Consider the following 8,826-nt stretch of genomic DNA (forward strand, 5'->3'; position numbering starts at 1 on the left):
TAAGAATATATAATACAAAGAAAACAATAAATAAAAGATTTTGAGTTTTTTTTAAATATTAAACTGTAATGTATTGCGTCCCTTTAAAGATTGTACCCAACCCGTGGACCCCGGAGCGGAGACACAGAAACGGGTGAAGTTGATGGTATTCCAAAAAGTTTTTTTATTTGAAGAGAACTGGAGTTGGTCGGCAGCAAACGTAATCCAAACAAATACTTAAGGGAGAGCCCAGACACCCTGCGGAGGAAACTCATTTCGGCCGCTTGTATTGGCGATCTCATTCTTTCGGTCACTACCCACAGCTGGTGACCATAGGTGAGGATAGGAACAGATTGACCGGTAAATTGAGAGCTTCTCCTTCTGGCTCAGCTGATGGCGCACCGATCCGCCTGTCAACCTCCTGCTCCATTCGTCCCTCACTCGTGAACAAGACCCCGAGATACTTGAACTCCTCCACTTGGGGAAGGATGCCATTCCTGACCCGGAGAGGGCAAATTATTATTTCATGGGTAAATTAATCAATCTTTAATGAGGCACTACAAACCCATATGTACAACACACATACATAAGTGTTATTATCGTGTTATTATATGCATCACATTCGCAGGGCTTCTTATGGTGCAACAATCGCTACGCCAGTGGAGGTCACCCAAGGGAATTGAATGAAGCTTTGAGTAGTGAACCACTTTATGACACAATGGTTCAAAATGATTCAATGCTTCAAAAAGCCTCGCTTTGCCATCACTAGTTGCCAGGTATGACCACGGGTGACCGTCGTCTTCTACAGAAACTGTAACGTCTTCTGTGTCTCCCTCGTCGTGAACATGCTCTGCGGCTGCCATAGTGCTGCTGATCTCCGCCGCCCCGCACATAATCCGGTTCCAGATCATTCTTTGATTATTTTTACCGTAATTTGTAACGAGGTGGCAAATGTCAAAGTAATGGAGTGAAAGTATATATTTTTTTTTAGCTTCGAAATGTAGTAGAGTAAAAGTTGAAGTACTGATTTAAAAAAAAAATGAAAAAAAATTAAAAACTCAAGGAAAGTACTTAAGTAGTGTAACAAAGTACATCTACTTCGTTACTATACACCTCTGCTTGTTATTAGACCTGAATCTTGAATTGTTTCGGTGACAGATAGGCTCCATTCCCCCTGAAACCATGAATTCAATTAAGCAGGTAAAGAAAGTGGAAGGATGGAAAGTTTTGGGAACATTTATTAATTCATTCCACTTCAGTATTTCTCCAGTTGTATTCGACAGTATTTTAAATCTTTGTTAGGTTTAATGTGTAGTTATCCTAAAGAAAATAAATAAGACCACTTGTAAAACAAAAAACACTTCTTGCGCCATTTGTTCAGCCTTTTCTCCCCGCTTCCCTTCCTTAAGAATGGCTTCTTGACAGCCACCCTTCCATGGAGACCATTTCTAATGAGGCTTAAAGGTAGGGTAGGAGATCCTGGATTTTGAGTCCAGCGAAGCTGCATTTTGAAAATACACAGGTAAAAAGTCCCAACCCTTTTCTTCACTTTCCCCCCGAAGGCACGCCTCTAGAGTACATGAACGAGCACGAAGGTGCACGAGCGCTGTTCTGACAGCAAGCATCGATCGCTGCCGTATTTAGTATTTAGTATATGCTAACTATATGTTTAATAATGCTAGGTGCTAGCCAAGCTGGCTCTAGTTTAGCTTCCTGCCAAGCTTCTGGGCGCGTAATTCGTTCACGGAGCAGGGTACGCACACAGGGGGAAGGAGGGGGAGGGGGAGGGAGGGGCAGATTGCAGTTTGATAGACGGCATAATAATCCAATCATTGTGAACGGTCCGTTCAGTATGATTGGATACTGTTTTTCCTAGATTGTACGTTCTAGAGGCCACTAAAACTTTTCATATTTGTGTCAAAACTTTTAATTAATTGGTTGCAATGGGGGTGTGAAGAGTATTTCAAGCAATATGTAAAAAAATGTTCCAGAAAAAGATCCCCTACCCCACCTTTAAGTGAACAGTAGATGGATCAACTGATGCAGCTCTCAGATCCTGCGTCAGGCCTTTGCTGGATTATTCCTTTCAGATATACTTTTCTAGGCCTGACTTATGTTTTTGTCCTCCATTTGTCCACTTTCTTCAGATCCTCTATGGACATACTGAAGTTTTTAAGATAATAGCTCTTTTGGAATCACCTTGTTGCATGCATAAATACTTTAATCTTTCATTTAAACTGTTATTTTTTTTATTACATATAGATGCAAACAAAGAAATGGGAACAGATGTGTTTTATGACAGGCAGCTTGCAGCAAAGGGAAATAATTTGTTGAAAAGTTGTCTGTTATGTGCAGATACAACCATGGTTCATCCCTTGATTTAGGTCCCAAAAAAAAAAAAAAAAAGTGCTCAAGCTGGAAAGATAAGAAATTCTTTCTACTTGGGAGAAAAACATGAACAAGGAGATGCTAAAGACTTGCACAGTGCTTTATGCCAATGTGGTTGCCCACTGATTTAGCTGATGATGGTTCCTTAAAACAAATCTCTTATGTACCTTCTTTGCCATGATGAAGAGGTGGACCAAAGCAAATATTTCCAAATGCAAACCGTCTCATTGTTCGTCTTAAAATTGCTGCATGTGGTGCGTTTCTGTGCACCTGCAGTGTCCAGAACTTCACTGCAACTATTTTAGCTGATGTTTGCTTCCTTTCTGCCTCAGTTGTTGCTTCCTGTCGGTACCCAAGAGCCCAGCCACAGGTCCAGCAGCTGGCTCGGGAAGCTCCGACTCTCCTCCCCCTCTGGCCCCGCCTGCAGAGCCACTGCACCGTCTGCCTGCCTGAGCTCGGATCTCAGCACACAAACAGTCTCCAGCAGACTCAGGAGGCTGCAACCATAACAACCAGGTACACAGATTTCTCCCGTGCACGGTGCAGTCGGTTGCGTGAAAACATGGAATCCTTTCACATACATATTGAGTCGTCATCAGAAAGTAAAAACTGAACTACCATGGATCCAGCCTGTGAAAGACAGACAATTTTACCCATTTAAGTTTATCACATTACTGTGAAGAAATACTGTGACCAGCAATAGTGGCAGTTTTCATCCACTTCCTGTTCATACTTCAACTTTACCTGAAATAACATGCCCTCACTGTCCTCTGGTGGATCAGGTAGAGTAGGATGAAGAGACCAGGAGCCAAAACCAGAAGCAGCTGGGGTAAAGTTGAGGCAGCATTTAGTCATGTGATTTTATATCAGTGTGAACAGAGTGCGGGAGGAAAAAAAAAAAAAAAAAAAAAAAAAAGTGTGAAGGAGACAGAAAATACCCACACAACATAAAACCAATCCAAGCAGCTTGTATTGAATGATAGAAAAACACTGACAATGTTTTTAAGTAAATAAACTAGGCTGTGTCGTGTTGCCAGAAGGGGGCAGTATATGTTAAGTTGCTCATGGTTGTAGTACAGTAGAAAAAGTAGTTTTCCTCATTGAGAACAAACTTAGAGTGAGAGACAACTGTTTGACATCCAGATAAGGGAAACCAAGAAAGACCTTCAGGAATTACTGTCATCTCCGGGAATATTTAAGATATCATATCTGGGAAGCAGCTGGTGAGTCCCATCATGTTAATCTTTGCCAGGTCAGACTTGATTTTGAAGGTTTCCAAAAAGGTTTTGGATTTCCTTTAAGCTTTTCCTGTTCACATCTTCTCAATGTGAAGATTTAAAAAAAAAAAAAAAAAAAAAACAACAATGGAAACTGAGCCAATTGTCAGGCAAGTGAGACAGATGTTTGCATTTGTGTCAGAAGCACAGAAAAAGTAGTAAAATATTATAACCTGTAGTGTCCACAAACGCATAGGAGACAGGGGTGTGACCATATCCAAACAGGCCACAGTACAGCCTCGATGTTGGGCATTACAGACAAACCCATCCTCTTCATCCAGCCAGGCTGTTTGTGCTGCAGCTCCCAATGTCACCAGTCTGATGAACACAGGCAGCACTGATCGACCTGGTGGGAAAGAAGCACCATTTTGTTTCATCGTCCCGAATCTGTGGTGTAAAAACAAAGGAACTTACCGATGAAAGTTGCCTGTGATTGCGATTTAAACAGCAGCCTGCTCAGGAAACCCAGCCTCTGGCTTTCTGGGAAGGGAACAAGGAGAGGATGTCCTGCTATCAGAGCGTCTCATGAGGGCTTCTGGCTTTTGATTCTTGCCAGAGGAATGAAATGCACCTCTTCACTGGAATGATGCATTTATCTCGAATGCACCGATATGTAATGTCACAGTGTGGCTCCATGTTAAATATACACTGCTCAAAAATAAATAAATAAAGTGAACACTAAAATAACACTTCTAAAATCTCAATGAACGAAAAAATTCCACTTGTGGACGTCGGGCCCTCATACCACCCTCATGGAGTCCGTTTCTGAGAGTTTGAGCAGAAACATGCATATTAGCGGCCTGCTGGAGGTCATTTTGCAGGAACAGTGCTCCTCCTGTTCCTCCTTGCACAAAGGAGGAGGTAGTGGTCCTGCTGCTGGGTTGTCTCCTGGTATCTCCTCCATGCTCTGTACACTGTGCTGAGAGATGCAGGAAGAAATTCTTGCCACAGCTCACATTGATGTGCCATCCTGGATGAGCTGCACTACATGAGCAACTTCTGTGGGTAGTGATGTGGCGTTTGAAGCGAGGCCTCGGAGCATGTGTCGAGCAAAAAGGGGCGAGCCAGATGAAGCGTTGGTTCGAGGCTTGTATCGTTTCCATAAAAATCACGTGACTGATGACAAACGAGGCCTCGGATTCAGTGTACACGTCACTGATTCATTTTGAGCGTCACTACCGCATAAAAAGGGTTTGAACCTTGCGGCACTTCGAGGGTTTTGAGTTGGCGTTTGGTATTGGTGAGAGGTAGAGTGTGCGTTGGTTGTATCAGAGTTAGTGGTTAAGTTCAGTTATTATATCAGTCATATCATCTATTATTATTAGAATAGTTATATAGGATATGAACCCTCGTTTTTCGCGGGAGTTACGTTCCAAAAAGAACCCGTGATAGGCGAAATCCGTGAAGTAGTAAGCTTTATTTTATTTTACAAATAACTACTGTACTGTAAAATAATAATTTTAATCAATACGAACTGAAGGCTTCAAATTGCGGAGATCAGCACCGCGACCCGAGTCATTGAATTAGAACGGGAGAAAATGAAAAATGATTATGAAAAAAAATACAAAGTACAGTGGGACAAATAGTGACTCACGTGTATTTCACTGCTCTTCTGACTGAGCCGCTGCATCCTGACTCCGCTCTGTAGCGGGTTTTTTTCTTCTAAAGCCCGCGGTGCAGGTGTGTTTTTTCGAGAGAAGAACACAGTTATCGGTAGTTGTTGTCGCTCTTTTTTCTTCTGGCCATATTAAACCGCAACGTTATTGACACACATTTCTTTAAATAAAAACCAATAACTTATATTTGTCTTGTTGCCCATACTGCTCGGTTGCAGTTTATTCCTGACTCCCGGTCCCATATACAGTGCTTATGGAACTAAAGTGCTTATGCATAAGCACTTTAGTTCCATAAGCATTGTAGTCAGTGTACATCATTGATATATTTCATTTGAGTGATCAACACCATAGCACTCAATAATACTTCCATATATGCAGTTTTCACACATTTATTTTCATTGAGACACAGTGACAACAATTGTTTATTTTATATTGCAGGATGCTCTAACTCAGGGTTAATTTAGTCTGTCATATATTCCTTTTGCACAGCAGGTGTCACTAGAGAGACCGTTTCAATGAGGCTTCGGGTAATGAACCTTTTGGCGAACCTTTGGGCTGGAAAGCCTCATTGGTTCACAAAGCCTCATTTTGCCATCACTACTTCAACCCTTTTATATTATTAACATATCGTTTAACACCCTGGTCCTGTCACAACGGGTTGGGTGAGGTTGGACACGGACGCAGACTCAAGATGTAGAAAGCAAACTGGGATTTATTCACAAGAAAACAAAGTTCAAACAAAAAACGTGGCTGAGCCGGATGACAAAAAACCTAAACTGTGGAAAACATACTTTAGACAAAAAAAAAAAAAAATACTTGACATAGCATGGATAAATACTTTGCTTTAGCGAGGCATGTCATGAGGGGGTATTGATAGGTGTAAGACGGGTAGGACCTTGCAAACTGAAAGGGGAAACCTGGAAACTAAATAGAGGGCTGGGAGTGATTGGTGACAGGGTGCAGCTGGTGACAATGACTAACAGGTGACATGAGTGACAACTAATGAATTGAGTGAGGGAAAAACAATGGCAAAACCTAACTAAACATGAACTCAAAAACCAAGACCTAAAACATGATAAAACACAAAACTAAAAACATGGGGAAAGTCCCGTGGGCGTGACAGGTCCCATTTGCTCACTTGGTTTAGGTGTGTGGTATTAGGACTAAAAACTTTTTGAGATATCTTCCACACAAACCGAGCTGTAGCACCATTCAAAGGATACCTGTTGGAACAGGGAAACACGAGTTAATGACCACAATAATGTCACATGTACATAATGTCATTTGAGAAATTAAACGGGGGAAAAAGAGAGTAAAGTGAGGAAAGGTGTGACAGATGAGGCCCACCAGCAGTGTAGGCCTATAGCAGCTTAACTATGGGATGTTTCAGGATCACCTGAACAATCCCTAACTATAAGCTTTATCAAAAAGGAAAGTTTTAAGCCTGGTCTTAAAAGTGGAAAGGGTGTCTGCTTCCCAGACATATCCCCTTATCAACAAAAGCACAATGAAAGCTATGTTCATGACATCATTCATCACTGACTGTCTCTATGGGATCCTGCTTCATATTATCCAGCACTTTATTGTGTCAGCTTTCAAAATGCAAATGAACCCCTGAAGTAGTAATGATTCCGACGCATTATTTTTACATTTCAAGAATATTTACTGAAAAGACCAAAGCTTGAGTGAGATTCGTGTTCATGTCTATGACACCTTGCAGAGAGCGAACTCAACAGAATACGAATGGAGTTTGTGGAGAGGGTGCCAGCAGAAATCCTCAAGCAGCTGCTTGATGCCCTCTTAGCAGATGGTGTCTTCAATTATTTGGAGAAAGAAGCAATAATCGAGGAAAACCAGAACAGAGCAGATAAGGCACGAAGACTCATCGATGATGTAAGAAGAAAAGGAGAGGAAGCCTGCAGGAAGATGATGGAACATCTTCAAAAATTAGACCGTACACTTTCCTCTCAGCTGCGTTTGTTGTCTGGCCCATCAGCACAAGAAGGTAAGGCCACATATTTCTGTTATAAGGGCTTATATTTTTATATTCAGTTGTATTGACAAGATTAGTCTTTTGGACTAATAATTTAAACTTCTCTTAAAGAGCTGACATCCCTTATGGCCCTTTAAGACCATGTGTGACATGTGTGAACTAAGGCTTAGCCTTAGTTCAGCACACTGGTTGCAAATTACAGAGCAAAATAGACACATTATTTTGTTGTTACCAGGCAGGAAGCTATTGGGTGTTATGTATTGTAGGCTATTTGTAGTCAATAAGGAGGGTTAATCTGTCCTGTTCCCATCTATGTTGCAATGCATATCTACACTGACAGTGATTCTGTGGGTGCAGGAGGGATCATCGTGAATAATTCATGCACCGGTCCCCTTTTTGGCGATCCCCTTTTTTCACCTCTGATACCGATATCTGAGGTTTAGTATCGGCCGATACCGATCTGATACCGATACAGAAGAATGGCGAGGAATTATGGTAACAAACGGTGGGTTTCATTGTGTGGAAAAGACTCGGATCATTCTTTTGTGCAAGGCACCATCAGGCTTGACTTAAACATTTCTTTTCCTATTTTTTAAAAACAAATAAACAGATATAAATGTACTGAATTACTTATTCATTTAATAATTGTGCACCAGTAAAACAATCTTAACCATAAAAATAAAACAAGTGTAACTGGTTCAGTCAGTGCAGTTAGGGATTCAAAATCAAATGGAATGGAATTACATGACTGTTTTTTGATGTTCTAATATTTTCTTATATTTGTAGAGACTGCAGAATGAGGCCCCCTGCTGACCACCATTGATATCTCTGCTTGTTTTTCTGTTTTTTGTGGGTTACCTTTGTAAATAAGTGGTTTGCCATTGGCTAATTGGTCCCACCCACCCACCTGAGAACACTCATGGAACGGATGTCTTTTAATTCAGTTTTGCCACACAAACTGTTCACTTCCTGACGAAGGCTTCATGCCGAAACGCGTCGAAGTGTTTTAATCATGTTTTGCCCATAAAATAAAGGTATTTTAACTACTAAGATGAGTGCCTTGGTATTCTACAACTTTTGAAACACACTACACTTTGTTAGATATCCGTAGGGTATGTCATAGGCCATTCACTCATGTTCAGAGGGCGCATGCTTTAGATTTATGTATCATTATAATAGGTGTCCAGACCTCAAATTTCCTCCCCACAAGTGTTTGGCCCACATAGAGGTTGCTTCCTGACTATTATTTGGGCTGAGTGAGCCCCAGGTGCCATGACTCGGTCACCAGGTGCTTATTGACAAGCCCCCGGCTCCGTGGCTTGGCTCCAGGGGAGTTTCCAAGCTTCCCTTTTCCAGGTGAGGTAACAATAACTGTCTGATGTCGTTTCATCAAGGTCTTTGAATCGCGTTCAGTCTGACCCCTCTCTTGAGACCAATTCATCATGGGAGACCCTACTGGGGGCCTTTCAGCATCATGGGGATACTCAAACCCTTCCACCACATCACAGGTGGCGATTCAATGGAGGGGCAGCAATGATCCTGAAAGACAGATTTCCAAATGAAAAACAACTCA

The 8,826-nt window shown here is 41.6% G+C and overlaps 1 long non-coding RNA gene across 1 annotated transcript; it reads left to right on the forward strand.

The window, feature by feature from the left end:
* Window positions 1-6,982: 6,982 nt before the first annotated feature.
* LOC142391590 (uncharacterized) lies at window positions 6,983-8,591 on the forward strand. The gene is made up of 3 exons (XR_012770594.1): window positions 6,983-7,265; window positions 7,611-7,758; window positions 8,040-8,591. It is a non-coding gene; the product is annotated as an uncharacterized LOC142391590 (long non-coding RNA).
* The last annotated feature ends 235 nt before the right edge of the window (window positions 8,592-8,826 follow it).

The sequence above is a fragment of the Odontesthes bonariensis genome, chromosome 11 (genome assembly GCF_027942865.1).
Source record: "Odontesthes bonariensis isolate fOdoBon6 chromosome 11, fOdoBon6.hap1, whole genome shotgun sequence".
In the NCBI taxonomy this organism is placed as follows: Eukaryota; Metazoa; Chordata; class Actinopteri; order Atheriniformes; family Atherinopsidae; genus Odontesthes; species Odontesthes bonariensis.